Source organism: Vanessa cardui, chromosome 20, assembly GCF_905220365.1.
Source record: "Vanessa cardui chromosome 20, ilVanCard2.1, whole genome shotgun sequence".
NCBI lineage: Eukaryota > Metazoa > Arthropoda > Insecta > Lepidoptera > Nymphalidae > Vanessa > Vanessa cardui.
The window spans coordinates 6,907,346-6,928,023 of record NC_061142.1 but is presented as its reverse complement, the minus strand read 5'-3'; the positions used below and the strand labels follow the sequence as shown (position 1 = coordinate 6,928,023).

Here is a 20,678-nt window from a genome sequence, read left to right as displayed (position 1 = left end):
TTTAATTTAAAGTCACACTAAGTCAAAAAATCATCAATTAATATATAAACAACAAAATGGCAGTAAAATAAAAACCACTTAACCACAGAGTCACAATGACTACCCTCTGACAATGAATGGGTTTTAATATGAGCATGCTAATTGTATAACAATAAAACAACAATGGTTTTTACTAAAAATAACATTAAAGGCGGTATGAATTGCTAAATATATTACGTAAACGTATACAATTATCCTGTATAAATTATATATACTTACATATAAAGACGGTCAGTTGTTGGAAAAACCTAAAGGTAAAAAATTTAGTCGCTATCGATTACAAAATTCAGCGTACAAGTTGTTAAATCAATCTAGTCCGCGTCGGTTCCTAGGATCCAGCTCGCCCGGGTCTGCCCTTTGACATTACGTAGGCGGTAAGGAAGCGCATGCGCTTACATCCTGCCTCCCCTCCACCCCCTCCACACCCCGGCGTGGGTAGATGACGCAAAAGCCCTAGAAGTCTATTTTTAGGATTTCCTGAAAATTCAAAACAAAATACGGTAACCACTGCTAATTTGTCGAGACTTAACGCGTCACGTCTTACATTAGTTACGTTTCTTAATTAATCAAGCCTCCGTTATTGAGATTTATTTTAATATAATTAACTTATCTAAAAAGAGGTTGTATTGCATGCACGTGCCTTCATTAATTACGAGCTTTGATTCAAAGCATCAAGATATTAACATAACAACATTTTGCGACTCTCGTTACTGTATTTCGTTTGAATTATTTAATACTACTCATAATGATAAAAACGTAATCCTAAGTAGGTGGCTTACTACCCTTGTTTGATAAAACAGTAAAATAGTTACTACTTATTTGTTTGATTGACTGATAATGTTTGGATGCAGATGTTTATAATTTAAGACTTTTGTATCTCTCGCTTTTCTTACTTATATATTAATAAAATGTAATAAATTGGCATAAAAGAATAACACAAAAATGTTTAATATTGGGAAAAAGGAGAAGTTCCACCCAAACGGACGGTATAAAATTAGTGCAAGTGTAAAATATTTATGTAATGTCGTTATTTGTCCCAAACTCCCAACTCTAACTTTTAAGGTTGTGTGCGTAATTTGGACGAATGTATAAATATTAACATTTATCATAAATACTATTGTGTATAAATTAACAATACAGTTACTCAGTTGCTTTACTTTAAGCCTCTGTTTCTGCATGATGGTATAACCATATCATTTTAATCATTAGTTTCAAACATAAATCAACGACCAACGAACGAACGAACGAACGATGGTCATCTATTTTTCTTTGTGACCAACGAATATATTACCTAACGTATCAATCTCGTCTTGACATGTTTTAGAGTCGTTTTTTATCTAGGACTTCAGTCTTTTAGGGAAAAGATTTAAAGAGAACTTTAATTAACAAAGGGTCGTTAATTAAAGTTAAAATATTTTATAAGTTCTTCTCTGTAGGATCTACATTTCGAACCGCTGGTAACTTTAAAAAATAGTTAGTTAGTTAGTTCTGCAAAATGGCGAATTAAAAGTGCTCGGAAAAATCTTAATTGATTAAATTTTATTTTTATTTAGGTATTTTATAAGGAAAAGAGAGTTTCTAGCTTATTACCTACTTTTTTCGTCCTTACGGAGAACCTGTATGTAAATGTCGGATAATAGTTAGTAATTTAATGAATAATAAGATGGTTTTAATGATAAAAGAACCAACGCACATTTTTGGGTAAATTATAAAACAAACAACCCTTATTTTAGAATGATAACCAATGTCATCATGAGATTTAGAAAATTGGAAAAAAAATAATGCATAAAAATACAAAAATGAAGGCTACGTCACAACTTATTCATCGACTCAGGTTATATACAAAAAGTTAAATATCGAAACGCAACTAAAAATTTAACACACGAAGCAAATGTTAATTATCCTTATAAATATTTTTAAAGTACTGCATCTTTTAAAATAAACATCAACAGATCTAAGATATGAACATCTTTATGTTGCTGGTGTACGCTGGAATGCATTCAAAGCGCTGTAAAGCAAAACGTAGGATCTGTTTATGTGAAATCATGTGCATATTTAGCAGATAATTATACTAATTTCTGTTTTCATCACGGATGACTTGAAGGTAGACGAGCTCTACGATCTGATGGTGAGTGGTCAATGCCAGAACATTATATTTTTCTACATAATAATTGTATTTTTAACTTGTAGTCTTGTAAAACCAAACAGACATTTTGTGACTTTTTGTGTCTGAGTCAATGAATAATTTCATATTCAATCAAATAGGAAAAAGATTAGAAACTTCAGATAATATAAAAATAACAGATGACTATCTGACTCAACAGACCACCTTTTCAACTAGTAACAGTGCTTATGACAGTATGTTTAATCCTCAGACAAATATTTACAGTTTCCAATATATTGCAACTAATATAATGTTACACTTACATTAGTCATTATTACCCGAGGCAAAACATATCGTGCCTTGACAAACCCAACATTAGAGGTTTTATCAGGCCAAATTTTTCTATCTCTGCTTACTTATCTTATTCATACAAATCTTTTATGTTTTGCAGGAACTTCTGCTCTGAATTATTGCTGAATCAAGTAAGTTTAATTTAACAAACATTTAATTTTAAGTAAATAAAATGAACAGTAAAAAAACACCTAAAGTAAAATTATGCACCAAAACTTAGAAAGAAAAGGCGAGGGTCATTCTTTTAAGCACGGGATGTCATTAAGTCTCATTAGTCCATAAATAGCACAGTCATCCTATTATATTGTGCTATTGTATGATTCTTAAGGCCATTTTGTTTTTACCGGATAAAACCAGTTTTGAACGAAATTCAAAACTTATGACCTGACGTTGTTAGAGAAACCTTAAAGATTACTGTCTTCACATAGAAGTTTCTGATATCGTTTTCTCGAAAGAAATATATTTTAATAAAAATCTTATAAGAAATAAAAATCCACGTGAATTCTCCTGTCTGGAAACTTTCCAAGGATTCGTCGGCAGTCAAGAATTTATAGCAAGAGTATACTTAAAGAAACTGAGTTGATGTCTAAACCTTCTCAGACTCGAAAAAAAAACTTATTAGAATGATATTTATCTTGAATGGAATCTTATTGTACCGTAACGTTAACATAAAATAATGTTTAACATTAGTGACTCAAATATACTATGAAATATTTCAAATGTAAACAACACCAAGTGAAGCCTTAATACTTATATTAACAAATATAATTTATCATCTTGAGCATCATTAGCCTGACGTCATAACCTTAACTAGAGGTCGAGGTGAGGTTACAAAGAAAATACGATAGGTTTTAGTAAATTAACCGGACTACCGTTTACCAGCACTTGTTCTACTTGAAATAATTTGTTGGCTGCCCCATACGAGTAAATTAACAAAAACGAACAATTTTAATGTTATGAGGCAAATTCATAAAAACACAGTATGAATTAAAAGTGGCTTTCTTCTGTATGGATATAGTTATCGTTTTGATGTCTCCGTAATTCGATTATAACTTTTAAATCGATATATTGTCATTCATTTTCGACTGGAATAGCTTGAGAACAAATTATGTACGCATTACAATTCATAATGTCAAACTGAATGCGTTTTTACTCAATTCGATTCCACTTCAGCACTAACCGTATAACCGTGCCCCTGGCTGACTTTCGGGATGCATTTTTATATTTGAACAGTGTAGGCCACAAGGGACCTGTTAATTTCAGAGCCCTAATATCATGAGTGCAGTGTGATCGAGTACTGTTGTATTAACCGTTGTATTAACGCTTTCACTGATTATTGAACCAAACATCAAGTAATTATTGTCTTCATTCACGTGAGAGTGTTGCCACTTGTAATATTATAAAATTAAACTTAAGTATAACTTCTATATAACATGTATAAACGATACTTCAAAACATTGAAATGTATAGCTCTAAGCGGCTTGTTGAAGATGCGCGCAAGTCATTCATCATGATATTATTATTTCGATAGATTCGTATCGTCGTAAATGAGCAGTCAATATACACCGCTGTCATGTTTCATAGATAACGTGCTGATAAGCACATAGTTATTACACTGATGAATATTAAAACCACTTTTAATAACCTAGACAATATTTCTGATGCATTTCGATCATTTCTACTTTGGGGAGAGGACTGGTTGGCCTTAATACAGGTTATTGAATTAGCTTAGCTAGGTTACCCAATAATTGATCTATATTTCGTCTGGTGCCTATGTTTTTATTCATAAAGACATAGGTATATATATACATATTGCCCTAGATCATTGTAATTGTTCATAATCTTTTTCGCCCTCGACTTTGCGCGCGTTTTTAACAAAGAGGTTATTGTTGTAGCATAAGTTACTCCTTATTACATCAGCGTTTTGCCAGTGAAAATCCCGTCGAAACCGGGCAATCCGTTCCACAGATTAGACGGAACAAACAAACGGACAGAAAGATGACAAACATTGTAAAGAGCGGTTTTTTTAATATTACAAACAGACACTCCAATTTTATTACATAGTTATAGATTCTAATTTGTTTTGAGCTTTGAGCTCTGCGAATATTCCAGTTGAAATTATTTTATTGTCAGCATACAGTCAGCATTTAAACCTATGAACAGAACAAAGATAATTTAACGAATGACGAGACGTTGAGATAACCGAATCAAACGAGCACTGCATCAAATTAAGTGGTGAGCTGCATTTAGCGACGGGCGTACACAAGCCATTCAAGGTCAAGGCTCGCACGTGGCGAGAAGGCCCTCCCCTCATCCCGCCAAATCTTGCCTCCTTCGGAGACTGTATCTTGGGTAGGGCTACCGTGAATCAAATAAGTACGATGATAAATTTGAAACTCTTTTTTCTTTTCAAATTCTATTTCCTACTTATGTACGCTATTAATGTATTATTTTAAATTAATATCAATATAAATTGCAAATAGTAATTCATTAAGAAAACATGCGTTTCAAACATATCTCGAATAGTTTATAAACTTAATCACAGTTATTTAGATATTTTATATATACTTTACAAACTTATAATTATTAACCAGTTCATATTTCCAGAGTTACTGACATAGTTACTGAATGTTAAGTGAATAATCTTAGCGTAACATTTATGAAAAGACTCGCTTATCACTACGACTCCGCCCTTGTTTTGTTTTTCCACATATTTCCTTATTAACCCGTAAATCTCATCTAAAAATTAAAAAAAAAAAGTTGTCAGCCTGTTGTACTATCGATTCAATTTCGTAAACTTATTTGTTATTTTAAATTAAAAACAGAAAGTTAAAGTTTAAATATTTGATTTTTTTTGTACTAAGCGATTTATGTTGAATTGTAGAATAATGCATTTTTGTAATAAGCGATTCATTTTTAATTGTAGAATAATATAACATGCAATTTTATAAGCACACGTTTAACTTAAATAAGTGTTTAATAAAAGTTTAATAAAAGTTTAAAATAGCCGCCATTGTGCAAATCATGCCCGCTCGTAATGGCTGCTATTCCCTCGTTGAATCCGATTGCTGCTGATTCACTGAGCGAAAAATTTTATTAGTTGATATACCTTGAACTAATTTAAATTAAATTTTAGTATAGGCTGATTAAATAGTAAATATTCGTTTGTTTAAATTTATATTTTACATATAGGTATTGTATTATAACTTTTTTCGTATGCATTCGGAATCGTCATCACATTTCGTAGAATTTTAGTCCATATAACAAAAAAAGAATTATATATTATCAACAATATCGAATTCGTAAAGTAGATAACTACTTGTACTATTCATACCTATCTGTAAAACAAACTTTTTATTGTTTTTTTTTTCTACATAATATACCAATTAATTCGATAGTAAAATTAAGCATAAAATAATGTTACAAAATGAAAAAGAAAATTGTCCTTAAGGTTGTACCATATAAAAACTAATGGTATAGTGACATCTATTGATTATAACTGAAAACTCGTAGGCTGTTATAATTAAATGTAGTGCATGTACGAAGAGACAGGTGGCTCTTAACGGCTAACAAGAAGCCTGTATAGTTATCATTATCTCCGATAGATGACGTTGATTACCCGTTTCGTTAAAAAGGAAATGCTTATAAATAATCTTTTTTTAAACACAACATCATGAAGCGGTTAATTTATTTATTTCGTGTACTGCAGAATTATTTATGGGAAGTAATAACGTAACGTTAATTTTTTTTCTTTGTATGTCAGAATACAGATAACTAAAGAGATGTAAAAAAAGTTTTAATTGAAAATAATGTCGGTTATTATATTAACCAATTAGATATCGATTTAAAATCTGGATTTTCTTACATCTGTATTTAAAACAACAGAACTTAGCTCTATTATCTCTAGAAATAAAATATCGTGACTCGCCTTTTAAGAAATTTTAATAAATTTTAACGTTTAATTCTTTAATAGGGCAATATAGTCATTAATAAATTTACCTGATAAGGAGCAGAATATGTTAATTTTAAGATGCAAAGGAAAACATAATGTTTACAAAATTGATATTTACTTTACAACTATAAAACTTAAACTTTTGAAGTCGGTTACAAACGTTCATAAACGCATTAAAGTCAACTGGATATAAAAATATAAACAATAATGATAATTGATTTATAATAACTTATGTAATGAAACTTATTTGTGCGCTGTGACAGTAATTTTAAAATGCAACGAATATATGTAACGATACTGACGCAAAAAAGTTTCAATTCACTTACATATGTATATCTTCACTCACGTCTACCTCCTAAGTTAACACGATTTTCTTATGTTAGTAGGGTAACTCTTATTTACTCTTAACTTTAAGACGCTAAATAATTATGTGTTTAATATTATCTATTTATATGAAAATCAAGATTGAACGCAGCAGAATCACAAGAAGCATCTTTAATCAAGCTTAAGGAATATTTATGGTCAAGCAAGAAGCCAGGCTATCGAACGACCGGGTGCCACGCTGTGCTCTCTCGGGTTTACTGGTGAGTGAACACAGCTGGTGGTATCTCAGTTGTTCCCTAGTTCTCCCACGGAAGACGAATGAACATTCTAGAAGAGAAGAAAGCGTTGCAAAACAGAAGAACTGTTAAAACCTTTCACAATCTTAATGCTTAATTTTAATGACGATAATGTTATAAATCTCATTTGCATACTTTGAAATAATTAATTTCATTAAGATTAAATACGATGAATAATTTATTTTTATAAATATTTTGTGAGTTATTAGTCATTTATTTATAAAAGTATCATTATCGTCTCTATAAATCAGCATTTCTTATTATTATAGGTATTATAATACGTCATTTTATATTTACTGTCAAAAAATCGTATTAATTTTTAATCTTTTAGCCAATTATTTCCTGCCAATTTTAAATTTTTTTTTTTTTTTTTTTAATTATTCGTTCCACGTCCGAACATGACAGTATTTCTCGTATTTTAACCGAGAGAAAGTAACTGTTCTCCAGTGCCTCTGCCGCTTTAATATTCTTGATAAATCAAGTTTCTTAAAAAACCCTTCAATTTGCTGTCATTATAAAATGTTTGATTGATATTTTCAGACATTATTAGAAATTACTATTTTTGATTTAGATTATCCTTTTTATTAACTTTGTTTAATTATTTTTTTATCGTTGAACAAATACAGTCGATAATCGTTGTTATGTACAATTAATGACAACTTAAGGAATAAGATATTTTCATTCATTGATGTAAATTAAAACCGACTTCAAAAATATAATTGTATTAGTTAATCTAAGATGCAATGACGACGACGAATGATGTCAACCTATTAGTGACGTAAGAGAATGTTAATTTTATTTTTATTTAATGTAACATAACATAATAATAAAATGTACATTGTACAACTGCCTGTATTAACATGTATAAATAACTAAGGACCTATTACTTGAAAAACGTCACTGAAAGAATTACTAAACCAATGTTCATAAAACTTATATCATTACATTCAGCTTCTGTGGACTGTTTTACTTGTATAAATATAGTTACCAGCGATTTCAAAGTTTTATATCCTTTCTTTTTTATTGCACTACTGTTTATGAATACTGAAATCAAATATCGGTGTAAATGGAGTAATTCTTTTATATAATACTGAAAGCTAATATAGAAGAAAGAAAAAATGTAATAGCGTGTAAATATTCCATTGCTGGGCTAAGTCTTCTAACTGATGTGGAAGATAGGTTATTAAACACGCAATCTTCAGTCAAAATCTACGTGTCTTACTGAGTCAACTCGGTTTCTTTAGCATTTACGAATGCACTTTGTGTAAGGTTCATTTCACAAAAAATATTATCAAACCGCATTTGCATCCAATCTAGATAAATACGTGCGTTCTGTCAGTTTCGTTACGTGATATCCGAATGGCAACTTTCTCTTAAATGTACTTTTACACTCGGATGCCGAATACTTAATTTGAGTATTTATTTGCCAAATAAAGGTTGTATAAAATACTGTTTTCATAATTATAACCACAAGAGTCTTTCTTAAGGATAACTCATAATTATCTTATCAATTGAAAAAAAATAATTTTCAAATATATTTTACCCAGTAAACCCATACATTTGAGTATAATCAATAATATATTACACATAATTAAATCGTATTTTTTTCTTTGGTTAGACGATTGGTAGCGCAACCAGAGAACTCAAGTGTGATAGAGCACAAAAAAGTCGGTAGTGAGAAAATATTACGATGTTACATGTTTGGTACTTTACACCGTAAAGATAATTTAAATCTCGCTTTTAGACACTTCGCATACATTATTTTATACAAAAATCAAGTGAGAGTTTTCGAATTGAATGTAAGTACTTACAACGTAATTAGGGCTTCGTAACGAAATTATTTATTAACTGGCATAACATTGAAAGAGTGGCTTGATACGTTAAGTTTTAAGAATAAATTATTTAAAAATAATATACATAAAATTACATTCGCATAAATACAGGAATGTACGTGAGTAAAATAAAAAAAAATGGATTCCACAGATAATATCATTACTTTATAATTAATTATTTACTAAGGCATTTTTTCACATGTAACCTTTAGCTCCGTTTACATGATATTATTCCTGGACTCCTATAAAAAATGTAAATTACAAATAAATAACAATTTAAATACAGTTATTAATAACAGGTGCAAGATAAAATAATAATAAAAAAATGTTTATGAGTGCTAAAATAATTAATTAATTTAAAGGAATATATGTTATATATTTACGATACAGTGCAGGGCCATTGACTTTCAGCATTATTTTTTTTTTCATTGATTTGTTATTTATAAAATTGGATGTAATAACAAAAAGAAAGTACGTCACATAATTCAATTATTGTGTTTTAATTGTATGTGTTACAAAGATCAATATGTACTTGCTATTCAGCAGTTATTGTAATTAATATTAACAAATAAAAGTAAATATAAATGATTAATCCGTACAAACTTTCACCCTTATTTAAAATTTGAAGTTTTTGAATAATCCTTTCGAAGTTCTCGCCTACTTTCCAAAAATAATCCTTTGCAAATTTCATGTTCTTATCCATCATAGCTAAGGTTGTGTGTAAAGTTAATATATTTCATTAAATAGATGAAGATAGACGTTATAAAAACGGGTTTCTGTGTTACGTTTCTAAAGTCTAACAACAAACGTTGTCTGCTAAAGCGAAACAGTTACCTGACACGCAGCAGTGAAAATTCTAAACGAAAGAATGTAACGTGAAAATAGATAAACAATATTAAACTCAGTTTTACTCGAGTGTATTGATGCTGTTGTTTAGGTATCTATATTAATAATTGTGTGCAGACCTACGATAGAAAGACCTATATATTATATTAACAATTATAGATCAGAACAATTATATTTCAGTATTAAATCCATAAAATTCAAAGATAACACATTTCAACGAACGGCTATGTTTGACGTTTACAGGTGATGTTAGACATATTTGATGATTGAAAATTTTATGAAAAAGGTACCTATATATTATATGAAAGTAAACGATAAGACGTATTTGTTTAGGTCTATTTATTTAACCCGAGCGAGCCAGGTTTTCATCTAGTAATAGATACATTTCTATGCATACAATTATATATAAGATTTTAAATCAACATGGTTATTTTTATTATTAAAGTTATTGATTTCGGTATATTTACCATGATTTTTATTTTTATCTACGAATATATATATATATCTCGTGTACAAGACATTTGTAGATAATGTCGAAATATCGAGCTTCAACGAACAAAAATATCCAGAAATCTATAACTTTAATAATTATATATAATTTTAATACATAAAAATACATGGGATATTGGCCTACAGGCTAAGAAATCGTATTCACATCAAAGCAACAGCAACAGTTGCTATCAGTTGCCATCATATGCTATAGCCGTAATAGCACCACTGTCCCTCAGTCTACCTGTATCTGTTACTTCTCTATTGAAGGTCATCGTCCCATCTTGCTGGAGGGTACTCCCACGTTCCGCTTTCTTCTAAAAGCACACTCGACTTCTCAGCTATTCCGAATAACATAACTTTCATCAATTCAGATTGAAAATCATGAAACTACGTGTTATGGAAATCATATTGATATTACAAAGAAACTTCATTTGTTTATTTTTCCTCATATAGTAAGTTAATATGTTGCATCTTTTTGAGATTGAAAACTTCGATTAAGTAAAGTCTTTATATATGTATATGCATAATCTTCAGAATGTGTATTTAGTTTACTGTAACCTTTTATCTTTAATTCGCTTAATTTAATTGTGAAATGGTTTAATAATACTATGTAAATACAATAATGTATAATCCTTATTAAAATAAACCGCATATTAATATAACCACAACAGCGTTTAAACAATTAATGTAATTTAATTTTACACATTTCGATTCGAACTAGCTTTGAAACGACATATTGAAATATATTTTTGAAAACGGGATGGCTTGGCGAATGTTTATATCTCAAAAGTTGTCGCTCCCGGCTTAGCTCGTGACTTAGGGGTTGATCGACAGAAGCTAGGCATACAAAAGTAGCCCCTAGGAAAGAAGAACCTTGAATAAAAGGAAGGAAATTGAAGTCGAAACTTACTTCATACCAAATTTAATCAAAATCGGTTCATTAGTTTAACCGAGAAAGAATATAAGACAACCAAACGGACGTAATTATTTTTGTATATATATTGATGAAATCTTTATTTTAACTACAAGAAACCGTCTTAAATTATTATAAATTGCAATACTTCTTATCAATAGTTAGCTCGTATCTCACAATTGGCGAAGGCATAATCGTCTGTTTATGATAAGCTTATTCACATACATACAAGTTAGTATATGTCATACCATCGAGCACAAAATAAAAAAAAATACAAAAAGAAATACCAGATTTGTATCTATAAACTCAGTAATGGTTCACGTCCGCCATTCATTGGGACATTTCCGGTCATAGCGTCTTAGCTTTCTCTGTCTGTTATAATATAATAAATATTAAATGTAAGCACAGTCTATCATTTTCCCCTTTATAAGCGTTTTATATTAATATACCTACTAATTCCGGCCGTGGTTTTGCCCGGAGTTCTTCCTTGGGGCTTATGCTGTGGGGAGTGAGCCAGTGTAACTACAGGCACAAGGGACATAACATCTTAGTTCCCAAGATTGGCACATTGACGATGTAAGGAATTGTAAATATTTCTTACAGCGTCATTGTCTATGGGTGATGGTGACCACTTTCCATCAGGTGGCCCATATGCTCGTCCGCCAACCTATAACAAAAAAAAAAGCTGCGTACCACATTGCTTCAAACTCAGTTTAGTGTTTTGGCCGTGAAAGCGTAACAAGGTACTTTCGCATTTATAATATGAATGAAAAATAAAATGTATGTTTATTTTGTAAGCTGTTACTGTGTATTTGTTTCCTGTTTCCTACTTAGGTCATTCTCGTAAACGGTACGCAGACGGACATAGGATACCTTTCATTCCGATCAATGATTCAGTTCCTCATAGAAGATTATCTGATAACTCTTCGTGGAAGTAGTAAATGGTAGTTAGGTGAATTCGTTGTTTTGCGTACATCGCGTCTATATATTTTTATATTTTTGTATACAAACGTAGACATATTTGCATGTATTTATGTTGTGTTAGGTTTTGTTGAAAATCTATGGCACGTAATATACTTAAAGTCATTTAAAATTAAGAGTAACAATATTTATTTCAACTACATTACAAGGATATATGTATACATATAACATAACAAATAAAGTTGTTAATAAAATGTATGCGCGTTTCATATGATATAAGATGTATATTTATCATTGCATTTTTGTCAGACGAGTGTGCTTAATGCATTGTAACGAGATGTTTCATCGTCCTTGCAATTAATTTCCATAGCTATGCGGCCATATTAATGACGCTATGGGCATGCGTCGCTATTACATCTATTGTTAGTATTTTGCTTTACAATAAAACTCGTTAAACGACTAGTTTTACGATCACGTTAAACAGCTCTATCTGAAGTTATAAGTCACCTGCTGTTTAATTACATTTATTCTATATTATAAATAGAATAAATGTAATTATTATTATATATTATAAAACAAAGTCCGTCCGCGTCTGTCAGTCTGTATGTTTACTATAATGTAACTCCAAGAGTATAGAGCGGATTTACATGCGGTTTTTACTAATAGACAGAGGAATTCATAAGGAAGGTTTCGGTATAACATTTATTAAGGTTATTTTGTAAGTTGAAATAGTACGGCAATTGTTAAAGGTGTCGGGAAAAAGCAGCGAAAAAAATTATGTAAATAAAAGGTAAAAATATAAAAAAAAACGTTATACATAATAACAACGGACGGGCCGCTAGTTGCGTATAACACGTACATGTCACTTTTTTTTAAGTATGTTATAATTCGGCGGACGAGCATATGGGCCACCTGATGGAAAGTGGTCACCATCACCCATTGACAATAACGCAGTAAGAAATAGTAACTATTCCTTACATCGTCAATGTGCCACCAACCTTGGGAACTAAGATAATATGTCCCTTGTGCCTCTAGTTACACTGGCTCACTCACCCTTCAAACCGGAACACAACAATACTGCGTACTGTTGTTAGGCGGCAGAATGTCTGATGAGTGAGTGGAACCTACCCAGGCGGGCATGCACAAAGCCCTACCACCAAGTAAAATATAATACATAAATAATATCAAATAACACCAAAATATTCTAACGTAATCAAAATTTTGTAAGATCATATTTCCCCGGTCCCGTGCTTTGTGTATTACACTAAAGTCCAGGGCTGATGGCATACGAAGGTCATTTTAATTGGTTTTAATAACACTCGTTTAGTTAGTCCTATCCTAATCTTCTTTTGTTTATATTAAATCGTTTGAAGTGAAACGTTGTGAAAAATAAAAAGTGAAATCGTTAAATAAAGAGTCTGTAAATGTCTCACTGCTGGACTTATCTTCTGGCTGTAGCTCCATCGCGGATTAGAGGATACACGTTGTGTAACAGATCCATCACATGCTGGTTTCCTCCCAATCAGCAACATGCTGGTTTCACATGTCCTCACAATGATTTCCTTTACCGCCTAGAGTTGATAATATAAATAAAATTAACCCCGGAAAAATTCAGCGGTGCTTGATCATAATAATCGGTTAAAATACAAAGTATTGTTATTAAACACATTTCTGTATACGATGATATACAAAAGATTACTCTAACACAGTTTTTAAATCAATCTATAGTGTATTAACTCCAATTTACGACATCGTTCGTAACGAAATATGTATATTCAAAACAGAATAATGAATCTTTCGTTAATCTTGCTAATAATGAAATGTCTGTACAGCAACAGATCTTCAAATAACACCGTTGTTTGCCAGAAGCTAATTCTCAAACCAATTGGGACGCGCTTTTCGTTTTTGCCAAAAAACTGAGAAAACAACGATGATTGACAACGGATCAATTTGTTTTCTTCTTTTAAAAATCGATCGCGGGAAACATTTTCCCGTTCTAATAACAGAAGATATTTATAGTACGACACAATTTAGATGTAGCATCGGCAAAATTTGTAAAACCGATCACATCAGCATTAAGTACGGTATCCCAAATTATTAATATCTATTTCTTATGTGAAAATGATCTTATCACAAATGTAATAACTTGTAATATCATATAACCTAATATATTCGTCAATTTGACACGTCGTTTTTCTCGGGTTGAACTCACGCGAGCATATATAGCGACGAATAGCGTTGAATGGCGCGGTAGGGAGCTCTCTATTTCTATTTGTTGTATAAATCGGCAGTAATCGGTTTATTGAAATTGCCGTCGCTACATGTAAGTTATGTCGTACTACTATATTTTTTTCAATTTATCACTACATACAATACACAAAGTTATTCATAGAAACGTTATACAAATGTTTTACGTCACCAATCACATTAATGCTTTCGTTTAAATTAAAACTTGAAATCGTTTAAAATATTTTGAGTATTTTCTAAATTCATAGGATATTTGTCCATAAATTATAAAAGAAAGGCAGATCTTATAGCAAATAATCAATTTCGTCCATATCCAGTATATGTAATTTTATTGATTACATTTTAATTAATCAGTATATCTGCTGAAGGTTTTAATTTGTACAGAGGTGTTAAGTTATGGTATGTTATATAGTAGCTGTAACTGTATCATGTATATATGACACATGTTTATGTCATCATTGATTGTCATTGTGTCTATGATCTACGATGTTTCATTCGCTATACCTTTTTCAATAGCTCACAAAGACTTCGAATTAAAATACAGAAATAAATTACAGGTTGCTAATTCGCGCTATAATACATGCTAGTGTTATCCCAAGGCAACTTGTAGAGACCCATACCATTGATATAACTATATAATAAATAAATATGATATGAGACAACATCACATACATTACTCTGATCCCAATGTAAGTAGCTAAATCACTTGTGTTATGGAAAATCAGAAGTAACGACGGTACCACAAACTTCCAGACCCAAGACAATATAGAAAACTAATGGTAATCTACGTTGACTCGGCCGGGAATCGAACCCGGGACCTCGGAGGGGCGTACCCATGAAAACCGGTGTATACACCACTCGACCACGGAGGTCGTCATAACTGTTTGTGTATAAGAGATTTTTTTAACGATAAATTATGATTTTTAGTTATGAATGTATTGTGCTTTAGGAAGAGTCGTATTAATCACAAAGATGAGGTAATGGAATAATATTATTGGTATCCGTTCTGCATCTACTAAAAAGTTTTTTATCGTTAAATAACCACTAAAATACTGGATGAAACTCTCTTTATTTCATCCTGTCGTGTAAGTTTAAACCATGGAACAAATAAAGTACAGTCATTTTTCATAACTTAACATATCGTGTAATTCTAGCCATAATATGTTAAATAAATAAGCTATTGCGCATATGACATCATATGCATTATAATCGATTCAAACACATTAATTGCATACAGCACACATATTATAAACCCATACCATAGTTTGTGTTAGTTAGCAGTCGTGTGACGTTCCGACCAATTACTTACAAAGATCCAGCGTAATATTAATGTGACAAGGTTCTTAAGTGTACGTCGTTATAATTAATATTGGCTGTATGTATGTAGGTCTTAGCAGCTCCGCTTCCTCCAATTACATCATTAACATACTTTTTGCTTTAAGTTACTTTAAAATGAGTTTTTAATATAAAATTATCATACTAGTAAAAAATCATTTTTAATCTGTTACTCACTCACTATTGAATAACTGGACAGTTTTTGATAAAATTTGGCAAAGAGGTCGGTGGGTCGTGTATTTGGATACCTTTATAATTTTATTCAGCTCGGTCTTATAATTAAATATAAAACATGTATATATTTGCAAGTCCAAAGATCGATAAAACTGTGTTTATTTTTAAACATGTACGACAATTACGATATTTCCACTATTAAAAATGCATATTATAATCAAGTTTGAAAAGACGGTTTTGGCGCCTTAGAGTCTAAATAACTTTGGCCGGGGGCTCGCAGATGCATAGCCAAGACTTATCTGCCAACTGTCTCTGGCACATCCCTTGCATCAACAAATATATAACTACAAGGGCAGCTCGATATATCTATTCAGAAGAAATAATTTGCAAAAATCTATTCATATAATGAATTGTTTTTTACATTTATTTATGTTCTATAGAAAGGAACAATTTTCCTATATATGTATATGTACAAAATATGACTACGTACCTAACTATATTCAATTTTATTCAGGCGTAATATATATAGTATATGTTCTCGTGGAAAGCTTTAAAATATGAAAATGTGTATGATTATCACACGTAAAAACGAAGACCAACTTTAACATTATTACTACACTGTAAACAAAAACCTTATGTATATATATTCCCTTATGTATCCACAATGTTGCATTACAAGTAAATTATAAAGACACGCTATTATATAGTGAGGTTCGTGTCAATTCTGTTAAGGAGTTCCTTCATCTAGTTAGTAGTTGTAGAGTTAATGAAGTCATATCATAAAAATGCATGCCATCAGAATTGAACTTTCATTGAAATTTCAACTTTGTAGAAGTGAAACTGTTTCTTATTCAGCTTGCCAGGTTATTGCAAGTTAATAAAGGTTTAATTATTATTATTCTATAACCAGCTGTGCCCGCGACCTTGTACGCGTTTTTGAACAAAAAAGTAATATTATTGTAGCTTACATTACTCCCTATTATATCAGTTATCTGCCAGTGAAAGTCCCGTCAAAATCGGTCCAGCTGATCCAGAGATTAGCCGGAACAAACAGACAGACAGGCAAACAGACCGACAAAAATTGTGAAAAATGTTATTTTGGTATATGTACCGTGTATAAATACATATACATTGAGTAAAAAAGGACTATTATAATATTGAACAGACAATGAAATTTTATTATATGTATAGATAAAGTCCCTTTTTTGTAATTTAAATGACATATATAATTCTATATAAAAAAGGAAATTACATTTATTTATCAATTCAATAAAAAGAAATTTCGCTTTCGTGCTAAATATTTTTCCATTTAATGTAACGGATTGGTAACCGCTGATTTCCCTATTCAGTTATTTTTTCAGTGTAATTTCAAATCAAATCAAAATTCCAATGAAGCGTACTGCCAACTAAGTATAACCGTAGGTAGTATTCTACAATACCATTAGTATTATTATCAAAGTGAATATCAAATATACTTTATTTAATGACGCTTCATTGAATAAAGTATATTTTCATTTTACAAAATAAATAATTGAAAAGATATAATTGATTCCGAATGAAAAATAACTGGCAAGAAACTCAGTAGTTAATCTTTTTTATAATCATTGTGTTACCTATAGTAATTATATTATGATAATATTTATACTCTACTTGAAAATTATGCATTTGAATAAAATAATATGCCTTATTTATATATCTGTATATATTTTTTAATTAAATATCCATTGTTTATTTCTTTGTAAAGAAAATTTTAAGTTATTAACGTTTTATAATCACGCTCAGTTTCAAATTCATCACTACAATAAAACAATTGATTACATTACTAGTTAGAATATATTTAGTAAAAGAAAATATTTTATGACATAGAAATTAGTAGCGGTCTGGGAAAATAGTGATTTCCTGTTTATTGGTCACCTCTATCCATAAACAAGAATATTGTAAGAAATATTTATCATTCTTCCGTGATATGTCACTTGTGCCTGTACATCAGTGATTCTTAAAAGTGGTCCAGGTGGACCCCCAGGGGTCCACGGGAGACATGATGGGGTCTACGTAAGCGTGAATAAAAAATGGGGGTCCATAATGTTAATCGGGATCCATAAAAAAATATTTGCTTTTGATAGTAAAGAGCAAAAATGTAAGCATTGTTTTAGTACCTTATTAATTTTTTCTTGTAATTCTATTCTTTTAATAAGTAAAGTGCTAGAAAATGTAACATTTTTCGCATTTATTTTAACTCAAAAACGACACAATTTTTTTTGGCGACTTTAAGATAAATGTAGCAGCACCGAATGTCCACCGAAAACAAAAAAAAAATTTGAAAGTGGTCCACGAGAAAAATAAGTATGGGAACTACTGCTGTACATAAATACTAAATATTCCTGTTTAGTGGTATAACATCTGATTATTATGGATGTAATCACTCTTATATTATTATATCTTCGTTGAAAGGATCGATTTCGTATTTGATTCTTCCTACAAACACGGTATTTTATTGAATAGAAAATCGAGGTATTATCGTCGCGACTTAGAAATGGTAATATATTTAAAAATCATAATAATATGACCGAACTTTAAGGTAGAGAATACTTTTAAATATGGTTGGTTATTACATTAGAATAACGATAACTGCATATATAACTCTTAATCAGCTTTAATTGCTTTTTGTGTGTTAAGGTAATATCTCAGATGTTTTAATATAGATTATTCATTTAATACGTTAAATGGTTTTAAATTGTGGCAAATATTACCAATTATATATACTATTAATACAACAGTGGCGTCAAAATTATATATTTAATAAACTTTGATTTATAAAATTTAAAATAATTTTCAAAACTTTGTTTAAGGCAAGACAACTAATAATAAAGCTACCAAAATCGCCTGTATTCGTATACAGGTTATAGGAGTTAATTCTTGAATACTTACCCAAATACAAATAATTAAAAAACATTTTCATGAGACGTACATATATATACAATTACGTATATTACAATTGTTGCTCAATATTATTGTGATGTTTCTGTTATTTCTTTTTTAACGAAACTTCATTAAGGTACAAAAAACAGAAACATACACAATCTTAAATTACGTTTTTAAAAAAAGGCCAGTCCTTAGAAGAATAACATCGGCGTAATTAACTTCAGTATGGAGGTTTTTCCGAAAAACAATATTGTTTCATTTTTGAGATTCATACTAAATCATTAAATAATAAATATTATTTACACATTTTAAATTGTAAGTAAGGTCTTAAAGTGAAGTGAAGCAACACCCACAAAGAAGACAGTTAAATAAAATCGGAAGCTGACAACGAAAGGTCTGAAGTTCAAGGACAACTGGGACCTCGAAGCAACAGCTGGATCGATAGAGGCTCAATTCCATCGCCATGACGACCTGCAGCCGTGACCTGGAGGGAGGGGGGGGGAGGCGTGTTGCATCGAGCGGCCGGGCTGCAATGAGCAGTTATTTCGGTGCAGCTCACAGTCGCTTGCCGCGCCTCCGCCAGTGCGCGCGTTTTACGCCGTGCAATGCAACGTTAACGCCCCCGTGCACTCTGTCTTTACTCATTACTCGTTTTCGAACGTGCTTCCATATTTAATTGTTACGTTTTTTTTTTAATACAAACATCAGTGTGGTACAAATTGGCGCGATCGCACCTGTTGCGCGAGGTGAAACCGTGTGGAAAACTCTTTTTCTCAGTAGCGGACGAGGCTACTTTCACCGTTCACATTCCTCGGTTACGGTGCTGTTGCATTAAACCAGTCGTAATATATGTTACCCATGGGTACCGGAGCGTTTTCACGTGCTCGCTAGGTTCTAAAGTCAGTGACGTATCTGTCGTCCTTTGTCCGTTTACTCGTGTGAGAAGGTACTGTATGTCGGTTTGCTTAGGGAAAATCTGCGGAGTAATATTTCCTTAACGACAATGGAAGGGCGGAGATCTAGATCTGTATCTGCGGTAAACAGCAGCCTCGACCCGCCCCGCCCCGCGCTCCCCCGACCCCTTTGATAACAACCTTTCAACATTATCTGATTAATTTTAATAGCTCTACAGTATTTTATAGAGTACTAGTAATAGTTACATTCTGAACATTTTTCAAAATGAAAACGTATTGTTCATTATTATGTAATATTATGTTACATCTCTCACTTGAATACTTTAAAGAGAGTGCAATAGTTTGTTGGTATAATTTAAGATGTTATGAAATGTATAAAGAGGTATGCTGCATCTGGCATTTGGCCAGGGATGCAACTCCGAAGGTCGACGGTGGGTGTGAGTGGGGAGGTAGGAGCGGAGCGGGTGGGTGCGGGGTGCGGGGGAATGCAATGAATTACGAGCGATCGCGCAGGTGCACCCGGACCTCCAGGTCCCGGGCTTATTGCATATCGGCCCACACGAATCATTTCTCCGCCCACCTAACCCCAACGAGTATTCATTAGTACTTCGTTTCAATTATTTTCGAATCGTCCGTCGTACTGATTGACATTTAACACATTGCCTATCGCGTGTTACTGATAAATCGGAACTTTTTGTATATCTAATAGTCTGTACAGTATATTAATATTATCGCGAAATAGCATGATTAGGTAAGTCTATTTACGTTCATAAATCAAACGTACACAACCCACTTGTATTATTGTATGTTGTCATCGACGTCTACTATATAAACTTATAATATTTGTACCATTTATTGATGTCTATACAGTACATACGAGTACATTTTATCCGTTATAAAAGTTCATTTCAAAAGTCCGTGTTAATGTTTCAAAATTTTCCATCGCAAAGGTCACGACACCATGGATGGTGATCGCTATCACTTTCATCTCGCTCGCGACTCATACGAGCGTGCAT

General features: G+C 31.6%; 1 long non-coding RNA gene across 2 annotated transcripts in view; it reads left to right on the top strand.

Moving 5' to 3' along the window:
- Positions 1-20,678, top strand: part of LOC124538212 — a 61,764-nt gene that overhangs the window by 24,167 nt on the left and 16,919 nt on the right. For both annotated transcript variants that reach the window (XR_006966972.1, XR_006966971.1), the window contains one exon: positions 2,595-2,625. This is a non-coding gene — a long non-coding RNA (uncharacterized LOC124538212). The remainder of the gene's footprint in view (positions 1-2,594; positions 2,626-20,678) is intronic.